The sequence below is a fragment of the Bufo gargarizans genome, chromosome 5 (assembly GCF_014858855.1).
Source record: "Bufo gargarizans isolate SCDJY-AF-19 chromosome 5, ASM1485885v1, whole genome shotgun sequence".
Classification (NCBI taxonomy): domain Eukaryota; kingdom Metazoa; phylum Chordata; class Amphibia; order Anura; family Bufonidae; genus Bufo; species Bufo gargarizans.
Window position 1 is genome coordinate 154,106,510 of NC_058084.1, and position 16,861 is coordinate 154,123,370.

Consider the following 16,861-nt stretch of genomic DNA (forward strand, 5'->3'; position numbering starts at 1 on the left):
ACCAACAATTTTGTCCACGTCTGTATATGGCTCCAGGTAATCACTGTGTTGTTTGGTGATATGGTGTGTACCACACTCGACATGGACCAGAGGAAGCAAAGGAAAGAGCTGTCTCAAGAGATCAGAAAGAAAATTATAGACAAGCATGTTAAAGGTAAAGGCTATAAGACCATCTCCAAGCAACTAGATGTTCCTGTGAGTACAGTTGCACATATTATTCATAAGTTTAAGATCCATGGGACTGTAGCCAACCTCCCTGGACGTGGCCGCAGGAGGAAAATTGATGACAAATCTAAGAGACGGATAATCCGAATGGTAACAAAAGAGCCTAGAAAGACTTCTAAAGAGATTCAAGGTGAACTTCATGCTCAAGGAACATCAGTGTCAGATCGCACCATCCGTCGTTGTTTGAGCCAAAGTGGACTACATGGGAGACTACCAAGGAGGACACCATTGTTGAAAACGAATCATAAAAAAGCAAGACTGGAATATGCCAAACTACATGTTGACAAGCCACAAAGCTTCTGGGAGAATGTCCTGTGGACAGATGAGACAAAAATCGAAGTTTTTGCCAAGGCACATCAGCTGTATGTTCACAGACGAAAAAATGAAGCATATCAAGAAAAGAACACTGTCCCTACTGTGAAACATGGAGGAGGCTCTGTTATGTTCTGGGGCTGCTTTGCTGCGTCTGGCACAGGGTGTCTTGAATCTGTGCAGGGTACAATGAAATCTCAAGACTATCAAGGAATTCTAGAGAGAAATGTACTAGCCAGTGTCAGAAAGCTTGGTCTCAGTCGCAGGTCATGGGTCTTGCAACAGGACAATGACCCAAAACACACCGCTAAAAACACCCAAGAATGGCTAAGAGGAAAAAATTGGACTATTCTAAAGTGGCCTTCTATGAGCCCTGACCTCAATCCTATTGAGCATCTTTGGAAGGAGCTGAAACATGCAGTCTGGAAAAGGCACCCTTCAAACCGGACACAACTGGAGCAGTTTGCTCATGAGGAGTGGGCCAAAATACCTGCTGAGAGGTGCAGATGTCTCATTGACAGTTACAGGAAGCGTTTGATTGCAGTGATTGCCTCAAAAGGTTGCGCAACAAAATATTAAGTTAGGGGTACCATCATTTTTGTCCATGCCTGTTTCATGAGTTTATTTTTTTACATAATTCTGTTGAAGCATGGTTGAAAAACAATGTCTGACTTTCATTGGTTAACATTTATAGAATTTTAATTTATTATTACTTTTGTCAGATTAAAGTTATTTCTGTGACCATTGTGACTTTTTCTTTCATTGACCAAAGGGTACCAACAATTTTGTCCACGTCTGTATTAAATAGGCGAACTCAGCTGTCATATTCCTCGGTGCAGATTTTTTTCCACTACATATCAGTGGGGAATTCGAACCTCCTATGTAATTTGCTACGGATTTGCTGTACAGAAAATCTGAAACTGTCCTTAAAGAGTCACTGTACAGGCACTGTTTTAAATCACTGCCTGCATCCACCTGAAAAATAGCTGTAAAGTCATGGCCTTCTAGGGGTCTTACTTCCACCTAATTTGCAGTCCACTGCCTGTTAGGCTTGATCTGTCCATAGTAGCAGAGACACATAAGATAGTTATTAGAAAATGGCATGTCAGAACTAGCTGAGCTCCTGAGCCTGATAGAAGAACTGCTTCTGAAGAGCAGAGAAGTTTGTGTGTCTGTACGTGTGATTTCTCACTCCTTTTCAGTCTTCTGAGCTCCCTAGGATTAAACAAACATAGTGGAAAGTAAGTAGAGAGAGGTCACTGCAGACAGTAGTGGCAGATTTCACAGAAGCAAGATGTCCCTGCTTGTGAGAGAAATGCATCTAGCTGTGCAAATGAAAGAGGGGAATAATATAGCTGAAGAAGACATTAGAGAAGCCTAAAAAAGATCTGCTCCTTCACAGTTATGATTCTATAATGAAGCACAGCCATTATGCAAACTTTTTTGAAAACTCAGGTACACTTTAATGGAGTTGTCCAGGTTCAGAGCTGAACCCGGACATACACAAATTTTTACCCAGGCAGCCCCCCTTATGTTAGCATCAGAGCATCTCATGCTCCGATGCACTCCCTTGCTCTGCACTAGATCGCGCAGGGCAAGGTCTCTTTTGTTTACAATAACACACTGCCGGGCAGAAGCTTCCACCCGGCAGTGTGTTTGGTGATGTCACCGGCCCTGATGGGTGTGCTTTACCCCTGCCCTACCTGTTTTACTGGCTAAAGCCTGCCCATCAGTACGGTTGACGTCACCGGGCTTCCTGGCAGCCCCATGGAGAGCCCGGTTCATCACTGGAACTCCTGAAAATGCCTTTGCCTGCGCGATTTGGCTCAGGGCAAAGGAGAGCATCGGAGCATGAACTGCTCCGATACTCAAGTCAGGGGGGCTGCCTGGGTGAAAATGGAGGTATGTCTGGGTTCAGAGCTGAACCCGGACAACCACTTTAAGCTTTGTAAATTGGATTTACTTTTCTGCAGGGCAATACACTTCACATTTCACATTTGAATATGAAAGTAGTAATCACATTTTAAGGTTTTCTCTTCCATGTGCCTTTCAATTTCGCTTTACAAAACCTGTATTTTTCACAGTATTTTAACGTGAGATCCTTAGTTAGCTCCACTACTGTTCCTCTCTCCTGTTTAGGAAATGTGGTATAGCTTGGGTGGATTAAAACTACAAGCCCTCACTAGCCCTTGTTGCATCAGGCTTTTAGCAAATCTGGTAATCACTCATTTTTCTAATTAGTCTGTTTAACAAGATTGCTACTGAGAAGTGCGTCGGGGATTGTACTAATCTTTAGAAAGTTTTCTTGGAGACAATGAGACGGTTTCATTCTGGATTATCATTTGCATCATTTGATTTTAGTAGCCTCCAGTTTCTTTTAAAAATATTAAAGGGTATTTCCTACAAATGTGATAGCAGGTTGGTCAGCTATACTGCCACCTAGTGATCGAAGAATGCCCAACTGTCAGGACCACTACTATACTTACAATGTAGAGGTCACAGTTAAAGGGAATATGTCACCAGCGACCTCCTTATCCAACAGTTTGCACAAACACATAGGTGTGGTTTACCTGATTAAAACCCTTTTTTTTTTTTTTTTTTAGCATATGTTACTGCTTCAGCAGCATTATGCATAAAGCAGTTTCTTCACTTACCAATATTTTCCTTGAGTTTTCCCCTTAGTTACGGCTGTTTTGAATCCTACATAATGAGGATCTTCTCAAGATGGCTCCTCTGCCAGTTCTCTGAGGCCAAAACTGCATTCCCTCAGGTCCCATTCAAACTTGCTGTAGCCAGCAGCTTCCTGACAGCCAATCAGATTGGATTACTGAGAGACACGCCTCCTCAATCCGAAGCCTAATGCAGGCATGCAGTGTGAAGGACCGCCCCTCTGTCTTCCTAGCTGGAGACAGATCCACCATAGCAACGGTCTTTTAAGGGAGCAGTGGAAAGGGACAAAGGACATTAATGAAATCTGTTATTATAAGGTAATTACAGATCTTTTGGCAATCATTGACAGACTAACTCAGGTATACATGCCTAGCTCTAATAAACTAGCAAATAAAAAAATATGACAGTTATCCTTTAATATGTAAATTATCCCTATGGTGCAATGAGGGTATGAGCGTTGCTCTTGTTGCATCCAAGCTTCCTTCTTTTCTGTGCCTAGCCACTCCCTCGCTGCTTTGATTGACAGGGCCAGGCAGTGGCAAAGTATCTAGGGAGGAGCTGGCCACAGAAATGAGTTGAGTGCAACAAGAGCAATGGTGACGCCCTCATTACACCAAAGACCTAGTCTGCATATTAAGAAAAAGTTGCGTAACTTAGGAACGGACCGTAGTTACATAGTTAATACAGTTTAAAAAATACATAAGTGTGTCAAGTTTAGGGTGCATTCTCACAACCGTAAGTGTTTTGCGGTCTGCAAATTTCGGATCCGCACATGTTCGGCACTATATAGAGAATATCTATTCTTGTCCGCAACCGCAAACAAGAATAGGACATGCTCTATCTATTTTGCGGGGCCAAGGAATGGAACAACGGATGCGGACAGCACACTGTGTGCTGTCTGCATCTTTTGCTGCCCGATTGAAATGAATGGGTCCGCACCCATTCGGCAAATTTGCGGAACGGATGCGGATCCATTTATACGGTCGTGTGTATGCACCCTCAACAAAGGATCTACAAAAGAAATGAAAAAAAAAATTATGTTAACTGATATACAACTAAACAGTATTACTATGCAATGAATAGGGCATTGCAAATGAAATATTATTGCAATATACAGTACAGACCAAAAGTTTGGACACACCTTCTCATTCAAAGAGTTTTCTTTATTTTCATGACTATGAAAATTGTAGATTCACATTGAAGGCATCAAAACTATAAATTAACACATGTGTAATTATATACATAACAAAAAAGTGTGAAACAACTGAAAATATGTCATATTCTAGGTTCTTCAAAGTAGCCACCTTTTTGCTTTGATTACTGCTTTGCACACTCTTGGCATTCTATTGATGAGCTTCAAGAGGTAGTCACCTGAAATGGTCTTCACTTCACAGGTGTGCCCTGTCAGGTTTAAGAAGTGGGATTTCTTGCCTTATAAATGGGGTTGGGACCATCAGTTGCGTTGTGGAGAAGTCAGGTGGATGCACAGCAGATAGTCCTACTGAATAGACTGTTAGGCCTCGTTCACACTTCAGTGTTTGGTCAGTGATTTCCATCAGTGATTTGTGAGCCAAAACCAGAAGTGGAGCCTCCACAGACATGAGGTAGAAGGGAAAGATCTGCTCCTGTTCTGTGTTTAGAGTTGCACCTGGTTTTGGCTCACAAATCACTGATGGAAATCACTGACCAAACACTGAAGTGTGAACGAGGCCTTAGAATTTGTATTATGGCAAGAAAAAAGCAGCTAAGTAAAGAAAAACGAGTGGCCATCATTACTTTAAGAAATGAAGGTCAGTCAGTCCGAAAAATTGGGAAAACTTTGAAAGTGTCCCCAAGTGCAGTCACAAAAACCATCAAGCGCTACAAAGAAACTGGCTCACATGCGGACCGCCCCAGGAAAGGAAGACCAAGAGTCACCTCTGCTGCGGAGGATAAGTTCATCCGAGTCACCAGCCTCAGAAATCGCAGGTTAACAGCAGCTCAGATTAGAGACCAGGTCAATGCCGCACAGAGTTCTAGCAGCAGACACATCTCTAGAACAACTGTTAAGAGGAGACTGTGTGAATCGGGCTTTCATGGTAGAATATCTGCTAGGAAACCACTGCTAAGGACAGGCAACAAGCAGAAGAGACTTGTTTGGGCTAAAGAACACAAGGAATGGACATTAGACCAGTGGAAATCTGTGCTTTGGTCTGATGAGTCCAAATTTGAGATCTTTGGTTCTAAACACCGTGTCTTTGTGCGACGCAGAAAAGGTAAACGGATGGACTCTACATGCCTGGTTCCCACCGTGAAGCATGGAGGAGGAGGTGTGATGGTGTGGGGGGTGCTTTGATTGTGACACTGGGGATTTATTCAAAATTGAATGCTTACTGAACAAGCATGGCTACCACAGCATCTTGCAGCGGCATGCTATTCCATCCGGTTTGCGTTTAGTTGGACCATAATTTATTTTTCAACAGGACAATGACCCCAAACACACCTCCAGGCTGTGTAAGGGCTATTTAACCATGAAGGAGAGTGATGGGGTGCTGCACCAGATGACCTGGCCTCCACAGTCACCAGACCTGAACCCAATCGAGATGGTTTGGGGTGAGCTGGACCGCAGAGTGAAGGCAAAAGGGCCAACAAGTGCTAAGCATCTCTGGGAACTCCTTCAAGACTGTTGGAAGACCGTTTTAGGTGACTACCTCTTGAAGCTCATCAAGAGAATGCCAAGAGTGTACAAAGCAGTAATCAAAGCAAAAGGTGGCTACTTTGAAGAACCTAGAATATGACATATTTTGAGTTGTTTCACACTTTTTGTTATGTATATAATTCCACATGTGTTAATTCATAGTTTTGATGCCTTCAGTGTGAATCTACAATTTGCATAGTCGTGAAAATAAAGAAAACTCTTTGAATGAGAAGGTGTGTCCAAACTTTTGGTCTGTACTGTACATGCGATAAAAATACTGTTCAATTCTTTATGTACTTCACATGTTCCTCTCTGGTTGTGCCCCCGGCTGTTCCTCCTATGTCAGAAATACCGGTACCCCTTCTCCCCCCATTCAGTGGTGGACCGACATGCTCAGTAGTTTCCCAGCTCCTTTCCTGATGTCAGTACTGATGATTTCACAGTAGCTTTCAGTCATTTATCCCTGTTTGTAAATTCATAGAAATGTATAGCTATATTAGCTATAGGTCTCGTCAGACAGTGGAGAAGGATATTGGGGGAGGGTGTTACATACGGTATCTCTGGGGCTATACGTGAGGTGCCATTTTTGGCGCAGGAGAGGAAGCGGTTAACAAGAGCTAATTGCAGTGCATCCTGGGAGATGCAAATGCTGGATGAGCTGCTGCCCGCCCACGAAAAGGCGAGTTTTCCAGATAATGTGAGTATTGAAAACTTTAGATTTGTGGGATAACCTCTTAAAGGGGAATATGCACGTAAAGGCCGCTGTCAGCAAACAGGTGTCTCACAGAAGGCAGAAATACTAGAGAAAGGATTTCAAAGCACACATTTGTAAAAAAGAAAAATTACTAGCAGACCCCAATTTTTCACTTTCACAAGTGGTTAAAGGAGAAAATGCACCCCAGTATGTGTTCCCCATTTTCTCCCAATTCAGGAAACCCCCCATGTGCTTGTGACCTGCTGTATGGGCGCACAGCAGGGCTCTAGAGGCAAACTGCAAAAGTATGGATTTTGCAGGCCTGAATAAACAGACATGAATTTTAGCTGCCATGTCACATTAACCTCCTCAGGACCGCCGTACGCAGGATTGCGTCCTGGCGGCGGCCCTGCTCTTCTGGGTGGATGCATATACGCGTCCTCCCGCGAGAGCTGAGATTTCCTGTGAACGCGCGCGCTCACAGGAACGGAAGGTAAGCGAGTGGATCTCCAGCCTGCCAGCGGCGATCGCTCGCTGGCAGGCTGGAGATGTGATTTTTTTTTTAACCCCTAACAGGTATATTAGACGCTGTTTTGATAACAGCGTCTAATATACCTGCTACCTAGTCCTCTGGTGGTCCTTTTTGTTTGGATCGACCACCAGAGGACTCAGGCAGCTCAGTAAAGTAGCACCAAACACCACTACACTACACTACCCCCCCCCCTGTCACTTATTAACCCTTTATGAACCACTGATCACCCCTGATCACCCCATACAGACTCCCTGATCACCCCCTGTAAGGCTCCATTCAGACGTCCGTATGATTTTTACGGATCCACGGATACATGGATCGGATCCGCAAAACACATGCGGACGTCTGAATGGAGCCTTACAGGGGGGTGATCAATGACAAGGGGGTGATCACGCATATAGACTTCCTGATCACCCCCTGTCATTGATCACCCCCCTGTCATTGATCACCCCCCCTGTAAGGCTCCATTCCGACGTCCGTATGATTTTTACGGATCCACGGATACATGGATCGGATCCGCAAAACACATGCGGACGTCTGAATGGAGCCTTACAGGGGGGTGATCAATGAAATGGGGGTGATCACGCATATAGACTTCCTGATCACTTCCCTGTCATTGATCACCCCCCTGTAAGGCTCCATTCAGACGTCCGTATGATTTTTACGGATACATGGATCGGATCCGCAAAACACATGCGGATGTCTGAATGGAGCCTTACAGGGGGGGTGATCACCCATATACACTCCCTGATCACCCCCCTGTCATTGATCACCCCCCCTGTAAGGCTCCATTCAGACGTCCGTATGATTTATTACGGATCCATGTATACATGGATCGGATCCGCAAAACACATGCGGACGTCTGAATGGAGCCTTACAGGGGGGTGATCAATGACAGGGGGTGATCAGTGAGTGTATATGGGTGATCACCCCTCTGTCATTGATCACCCCCCTGTAAGGCTCCATTCAGACGTCCGCATGTGTTTTGCGGATCCGATCCATGGATCCGTAAAAATCATACGGACGTCTGAATGGAGCCTTACAGGGGGGTAATCAATGACGGGGGTGATCAATGACAGGGAAGTGATCAGGAAGTCTATATGCGTGATCACCCCCTTGTCATTGATCACCCCTCTGTAAGGCTCCATTCAGACTTTTTTTGGCCCAAGTTAGCGGAAATATTTTTATTTTTTTTTGTTTGTTTTTTCTTACAAAGTCTCATATTCCACTAACTTGTGTCAAAAAAATAAATCTCACATGAACTCACCATACCCCTCACGGAATCCAAATGCGTAAAAATTTTTAGACATTTATATTCCAGACTTCTTCTCACGCTTTAGGGCCCCTAAAAAGCCAGGGCAGTATAAATACCCCACATGTGACCCCATTTCGGAAAGAAGACACCCCAAGGTATTCCGTGAGGGGCATATTGAGTCCATGAAAGATTGAAATTTTTGTCCCAACTAGCGGAAAGTGAGACTTTGTGAGAAAAAACAAAACAAAAAATCAATTTCCGCTAACTTATGCAAAAAAAATAAAAAATTTATGAACTCGCCATGCCCCTCATTGAATACTTTGGGGAGTCTTCTTTCCAAAATGGGGTCACATGTGGGGTATTTATACTGCCCTGGCTTTTTAGGGGCCCTAAAGCGTGAGAAGAAGTCTGGGATCCAAATGTCTAAAAATGCCCTCCTAAAAGGAATTTGGGCCGCTTTGCGCATCTAGTCTGCAAAAAAGTGTCACACATGTGGTATCGCCGTACTCAGGAGAAGTTGGGGAATGTGTTTTGGGGTGTCATTTTACATATACCCATGCTGGGTGAGATAAATATCTTGGTCAAATGCCAACTTTGTATAAAAGAAAAATGGGAAAAGTTGTCTTTTGCCGAGATATTTCTCTCACCCAGCATGGGTATATGTAAAATGACACCCCAAAACACATTCCCCAACTTCTCCTGAGTACGGCGATACCACATGTGTGACACTTTTTTGCAGCCAAGGTGGGCAAAGGGGCACATATTCCAAAGTGCACCTTTCGGATTTCTCAGGCCATTTTTTACACATTTTGATTGCAAAGTACTTCTCACGCATTTGGGCCCCTAGAATGCCAGGGCAGTATAACTACCCCACAAGTGACCCCATTTTGGAAAGAAGACACCCCAAGGTATTTTGTGATGGGCATAGTGAGTTCATGGAAGTTTTTATTTTTTGTCACAAGTTAGTGGAATATGAGACTTTGTAAGAAAAAAAAAAATCATCATCATTTTTCGCTAACTTGTGACAAAAAATAAAAAGTTCTATGAACTCACTATGCCCATCAGTGAATACCTTAGGGTGTCTACTTTCCGAAATGAGGTCATTTGTGGGGTTTTTCTACTGTCTGGGCATTGTAGAACCTCAGGAAACATGACGGGTGCTCAGAAAGTCAGAGCTGCTTCAAAAAGCAGAAATTCTGATTTTTGTACCATAGTTTGTAAATGCTATAACTTTTACCCAAACCATTATTTATTTATTTTTTTATCAAAGACATGTAGAACAATAAATTTAGCGAAAAATGTATATATGGATGTCATTTTTTTTGCAAAATTTTACAACTGAAAGTGAAAAATGTTTTTTGCAAAAAAATCGTTAAATTTTGATTAATAACAAAAAAAGTAAAAATGTCAGCAGCAATGAAATACCACCAAATGAAAGCTCTATTAATGAGAAGAAAAGGAGGTAAAATTCATTTGGGTGGTAAGTTGCATGATCGAACAATAAACGGTGAAAGTAGTGTAGTGCAGAAGTGTAAAAAGTGGCCTGGTCATTAAGGGGGTTTTAGCTAGCGGGGTTGAAGTGGTTAAAAAAATTCCCAGTGTCCCCATAAATTAAAAAACCCTAGAAGTGACTCCATTTTCGAACGTTGACCCCAGTACGAACATTTTAAGGGGTGTAAAGGGCACTTTTGACCTAACAGCTGTTTCACAGAAATGAATATGTAGTGGTTGGTGAAAAGTGGATCTGTAAGCTATGTGGACTAAATCAGAGATATAAGGTGGTAAAATTACGGGGTACATCAAGGATGAAATTAATACTCCATGGTTGTGTAGTAGATTCTTAAACACTCCTGCACAGGCCAGGTTTTTCAGGGCAGGTTTCGCAGTGGTAAATGGTGTCTTTCCTTACCCCCTTTTGGAACAGACCCTGCATCTTTTTGGGGTCCTTCCCTTCCTTGCTGTCTGGGGGACTTGACCTGGAAAATGTTGCCGTAGTACAACACGGGCACCATGACTCCCTGAGGTACTGGGACCCTCCCTGGCCTGGCTTTGAAAAATTAGGGCCTTAATAACCTCTTGGAACTGGAGGAAAGTTCCTGTGTGGCCTGCAGATTGAACAATGTGAACGGCCAGCTTTTTGTACTATGCTTTTGTTTTTCGTGTTGCACTGTAGGGATTCAGAGGTTGATCTGAAAGCTCAACCCCTCCCATGTGCTTATTGTAGTCCAGGATGCAAACTTGTCCTTGTACGTAACCGCCAGCATGTTCTCATGGAGGAGAGCCCTGCTTTCACCCATTCTCAGTGGTTGCCCTACCAGGGATCTAGGGAGGCCTCTCTGATTTTTGCACACTGTGCCGCAAAGCACAGTACGTTTGTCAGTTAGGGACATGAATAGGGGTATGCTGGTATAATAGTTATCCACATACAGGTGGTAACCCTTATCCAGCAGTGGGTGCAGCAAGTCCCACACAATCTTTCCACTAACTCCTAGGAGGGGGGGGCATTCTGGGGGTTCTATGCGGGAAGCTTTCCCTTCATAAATGCGGAACTTGTGGGTGAACCTGGAGCTACTCTCACAAAGTTTATAAATTTTTATGCCATACCTTGCCCATTTGCTAGGCAGGTACTGGCGGAATCTAACCCTCCCTTTAAAAAGTAACAGGAAATCATCTAGACATATTTTTATCTGGGTTGTACACCTCAGCAAACTTGGTGTTAAAGTGGTCAAGGACAGGCCTAACCTTGAACAGACGGTCAAATGTCGGGTCATTTTGGGGTGGGCACTGTGTATTATCATTGTAGTGTAGGAATTTCTAAAATTACTCAAAATGCTTCCAGGTCATGGTCTGACTGTAAATTGGAGTCTGATAGAAAATGTCCGACCTCCAATATTGTCTGACGTTTGGCTTCTTTACTACGCCCATATGCAGCATGAGTCCCCAAAATGTCATCATCTCTGCTGCACTTACTGGGTCCAACCTAGGGATCTAGCATATGGCGAGGTAGGGTTCTGAGCTATAAATTGTTGTGCATACAAATTGGTTTGGGCCACCATTAAATTTATAAAATCTTCAGAGAAGAAGATTTTGAAAAAATCTTGTTCTGTGAAGCCCGCACTGTCTATCTGTATTCCGGAGGTTCCCACAAAATCCAGAATTTGGGGCTGATAATCGTCAGGGGGTGAGGTCCTCTGGGGGGCTGCCTCCGCTGCTACCCTGGGGCGCCTTCTAGAGGGTCTCTCATCAGCTGATGATGATGATGATGATGATGAGGGGGTAGAGGAAAGTGGCATCCTCTTCTGCCTCACTGGCCGACTCAGTATCCGAGGCAAGATATGCGTATGCCTCTTCAGCTGAGTAAACTCGTTGTGACGGATGGTCCATTTTTATTTTATTGGGTTGTTTGGTGTGAAATGTGTAAAACTTTATTTAGTATGGGGAGTGTATGTAGTGTTTTTACATGTGAAGGGGCTTGGTATAAATTTGAAATATAGAAAAAAAGAGTAGAAAAAAAAATAAATAAACCAAAATTGCTGGATACACGCACAAACCTAAACTAAAATTTTATTTTTATATATATGTATATGGAGATTTATATATACAGATAAAACTACACGAAAAAATAAATAAATATGTGCTCAGTAAACTGAGTAGACCGGTCAGGAAAATGAATGTTTCTGATCAGCACTCAGCAGGTGCAGGACGCACGCACACAGATATTATGTGCCTGTAAAAATCTACACAAACACTACCTAGTGTAAGCTGCAGGGAGAAAGTCACCCTCCCTCCCACCTCTGCAGCTCACAGAAGTTGATTTTTTACCTTCATTTTTTAAATCAGTGTCAGCTGATGAGTGGGAGGGGCGTGGCCTAACCAGATCTGGGCATGGCTTAGTGGACCTAGACGTTGATTTTTACCTTAATTTTTTCCATCCCTGTCGGATGAGGAGTGGGAGGGGGCGTGGCGTGGCCTAACCAAATCGGGGGCATGTCCTTTTGAACAGCTCACTCTAAGACAGCAGCACTGTCATTTTTTTCAATCCCCGTCTGCTCAGGGGTGGGGGCGTGGCCTAACTGGACCAGGGACGTGGCTTAGCGAGACCTGGGGTCGGGGTTTTAAGTCTTTTGAGGGTGGACACATTGTGGCAGGGGGCGTGTCAGGGCTCCTTACTGCAAGAGTGACGCCCCTCTAGGCACCTTACTGGCTCATGTGCATACCAAATAAACTGGAAAATGGATTTTCAGAGGATAAAACCATCTATTGCTGGAACAAAGGCACATCTTGAAATAAGATACTAAGTGCTATTAGGCCATGGCTTTACTTCAATAGTGATTATCCTGGTGACAGATTTCCTTTTAAAGCTCTCCTACAGCTGTGAAGAAAATTGGCTGGGTTGTTATGGAAACCTGGAGTAAAACTGTGTATGTGGAGGCTGGAGGACCTGCGAGCTTCTATTGGCTGATGCATTTTTTTGGGAATATCTCAGGAACGGTACGTCCTATAGAGCTGAGACCTGGTCTAAAACTTCCCCGGACACCTGATGTACCTGTGTGGCAAATTTCGTGATTGTAAATGCAACGGTGCAGATTCCTCTAGCGGACATAAACACACACACACACACACACACTCAGCTTTATATATTAGATATATATATATATATATATATATATATATATATATATATATATCTATCTAACTACTTGAAAAAAAAAATGCACAGTAAACTGAGCAGACCGGTCAGAAAAATGGATGTTTCTGATCAGCGCTGAGCAGGTGCAGGACGCACGCACGCACACAGATATTATGTGCGTGCAAAAATCTACACTAACACTACCTAACACTAAAAGTACTTTTTACACCCAAAAAATAAAAACTGAGCACAAAAGCGACCAGTAAAAAAATGGTACTTATTGGTGCTCAGGGCTGCAGAATGCACGCAAGCGGACGTTTGGTGCGTTCGTGCAGACACTGCAGTATAAAAATTTACTGCAGATACAAAAAAGAACACTAGCTAAAAATGTACTTATATATATGATTCTAACTATTACTTCTTAAAAATAAAAAATAAAATAAAGGGACAGATGAAAAAAATATATATCTGCGCCAAAAAAAAGAGCCCAGGTGCTGAGCAGTGAAGTACGGACTGATCAGCACTTGACGTTCACAGCTCGCACACAGAAAAAGTGGTTCAGAGCAGGGGTAAAAACAAAGATAAAAGTAACAAAAAAGTCAAAATTCCTTTGACGCAGGCAAAATCGGATGGGCGGGAGGGAGAGGGGGATAGGGACAGGGATCTTCGTCTTCTTCTGTACAGGAGCAGGAAATGCAGTGAAAGCTGTGGTAGAACCACAAATCCCAGCAGATCGAGCACAGAGAAGCACAGAACCTCTCAGCATGAAGTCACCAGCTAGAATGGCTGTATGCAGGGAGGTTCTGCCCTTTCCTGTGCAGCTATAGCGCTGCCATTGGCTGGAGCGTTGTTCCAGCCAATCGCAGCATTGCAGGTGACTCCAAACACTGGTGTCCCCTGCCTTACCTCGGATGTGACCGCTGCTGACCAGTGTGAACCCAGCCTTAGGCCTCTTTCAAGCGATTGTGACGGATTTGCTCCAGATACGCGTCAGGGTGCGTTCAGAGAAACTCGCACCATTTTGCAAGCAAGTTCAGTCAGTTTTGTCTGCGATTGCGTTCAGTTGTTCAGTTTTTTCCGCGCGGGTGCAATGCGTTTTGATGCGTTTTTCACGTTTGTGATAAAACACTGAAGGTTTACAAACAACATCTCTTAGCAACCATCAGTGAAAAACGCATCGCACCCGCACTTGCTTCCGGATGCAATGCGTTTTTCATGCAGCCCCATTGGGGCCAGTGCTGCATGGAAAACTCAGAATATAGAACATGCTGCGATTTTCACAGAACGCAGAGCTGATGCGTGAAAAACAACGCTCATGTACACAGACTCATTAAAATGAATGGGTCAGGATTCAGTGCGGGTGCAATGTGTTCACGTCACGCATTGCACCCATGCAGAAAACTCGCTCGTGTGAAAGGGGCCTTAGTGTCGCTCCCGGTATACCCTCCTTTCTGATCTGGCAAAGGGCATAGATAGACACAGCTGCATGCTGGGCAGAACACTTCCCCTGGCAACCATATAACTCCCAGCATGTATCATGAGTGAGTCCTGTTCTGTTGAATAGGGCCATGCACAACAATCACCGTGTGTAATACCACCAAACCTACAGTTCTGTCCCTCCATGTACAATGCCCTGGACGGATAGTAGAAAAGAAAGAATATTCTCCCCAAACGTCACCATAAACAGTCACGTTTTGCTTGACCTGCATGTTTTCTTAATGGGGAGAGGGGAATGACTCGATAACAGACCCCTCTTGTCTCTGCGAGAGCTAAGAATCTAGCAAGGAAAAATCCAACATGTCCAACCCTATTTTTCCATGACATCTGCAGGTAGAATGAGAAGTTCGACTGTCATTTCTCCAGTGTGTATATCCTGTGTATAGGTGTTTGATCGGTGGGGGACTGACTGCTGGGACCCCAGTTAGGCCTCATGCACACGACTGTAGTTCAGGTCCGCATCCGAGCCGCAGTTTTTGCTGCTCGGGTGCGGACCCATTCACTTCAATCCGTACGCATCCGTTGCTCCGTTTTGTGGTCCGCAAAAAAATATATAGCATATCCTATTCTTGTCCGTTTTGTGGACAAGAATAGGCATTTCTACAACGGGCCGCCCGTTCCGTTCCGCAAATTGCGGAAGGCACACGGGCGGCTTCTGTTTTTTGCGCATCCGCGGTTTGCGGACTACAAAAACGGAACGGTCTTGTGCATGAGGCCTTATCATGAGAATCTCAACTGCCCATGAGAATGAAGTGTGGCGCACATGTCCGACCTCTGATCCATTGACTTCTACGGGACTCCCGAGTGCAGCGCTCCCAGCGGTTCCATAGAAGTTCCATAGAAGTGAAGGAAGCGGAGGACGGCCATCTGCACCTCTCATTTCTGGACTTGCGGACTCCCATTCTCATGACCGATGGAGGTCTCAGAGATTGGACCCCCTTTGATTAGTGTTATTAGTGTCTTAACCCCTTTAACCCTAATATCTGTCTTATCTAAACTGGTGTTTAAGTTAAATATTTCCTGGCTGACTGTAGTATGGGATGTAGTCACGAAGTCCAGAACGCGGTCTTTGTATCTCACATGTCTGAAAACCTTGCAGATATTACACCATTTTATAGAAGGTTTAGTTCTGTCATCTTTGTGCTGTAGATTTAATGCTCTTAACAGTTCTAAATCCGGCTGATCCCGAGAATCTCTGTAGAGACCTATACATTTTTAATAACTGTACATATGCTGCGCTATATCGTATATTACCGTTCTGTTGTCCAGCAAAGCTTGTCGCAGTCTCTTCCGTTCTTGTAGCCTTGAGTAGTGCAGGATAAATGTCACAATCCAGAGGTGACAGATGTTACAGGAGGATGAATATTTCTTATTTGGAGATTAGTCTGCACTAAAATGATTATAAAAGAGATTGCTATAAGGTATTGGCAGCAAATCTCTTCCTGCCCAGCTGCTGCGGGGTACCGGGGATTGCTCTGTCCTCTAGCGTGCCTACTGGACAGCTCCTAGCAATCTCCACATAGCGACTGAGCTCACTGAACTGAAGTCTTTTAAGGTATATAATGGGTTAAAAAAAATGAGAAGCATTACTCACCTGTCTGCTTTTATTTTATTTTAACCCCTTCCCCCCTTTGTTAAAATAACCCCCCTATAACTTGTAGACAAAATTCTGCATGCAAACACATTCTATGGGCCAGATTTATCATTAGCTCAAGTCAGAATAATGGAGTGAAAAAGTCGCAAATTTTTGCACAATCGCTAAAACTGTGCAAAAATTTGCAACTTTTTTCTGTTCTGCACTATGCTCGCCAGTTTTCTAAAAGTGGGCGTGTTTTCTTATGTAAATGAATCTCTAGACAGATTTACTATTGCGACTATTTAAAAAGTTGCAAAAAAGTCGCAAAAAACTTTCGGAGAGACGTGCGACTTTTGTAAAGCCGCTTACTGACGGATAAACTGCTACCGTGAAACCACATTTATTACAGTCTTAAAGGGCCGATCATAAATCTGACTTCGCTAAAACTGCCTTTAGCCATATGTGAAAATGGAGTGAGCTGTCGGAGTCATGATAAATCTGGTCCAGTATGTTTAACGTTTAGTTAAAGGGGTCTTCCCATTTCAGACAATGTCTGATGGGTGCGGGTCCCACCTCCCGTAAATGCAGACGGCAAAGTAAAGGAGGGTGCATCGCGCATGTGCGACTGCCCTCCATTCATTTCTATAGATTGCCGAAAATAGCCAAGCGCTGGCTCGGCTATTTCCTTTGGCCCCATAGGAGTGAATGGAAACGGTGGCCGCACAAGCGCAGTGCGCTACCATTAATTTCTATGGGGATTCCATGCTCGGCTATTTTCGGCAGGCCAATAGGA

General features: G+C 43.9%; 1 protein-coding gene across 1 annotated transcript in view; it reads left to right on the top strand.

Annotated features, from left to right (window-relative positions):
* Nucleotides 1-16,861, top strand: part of TMX3 (thioredoxin related transmembrane protein 3) — a 79,681-nt gene that overhangs the window by 18,024 nt on the left and 44,796 nt on the right. The gene's annotated exons all lie outside the window — the stretch shown is intronic.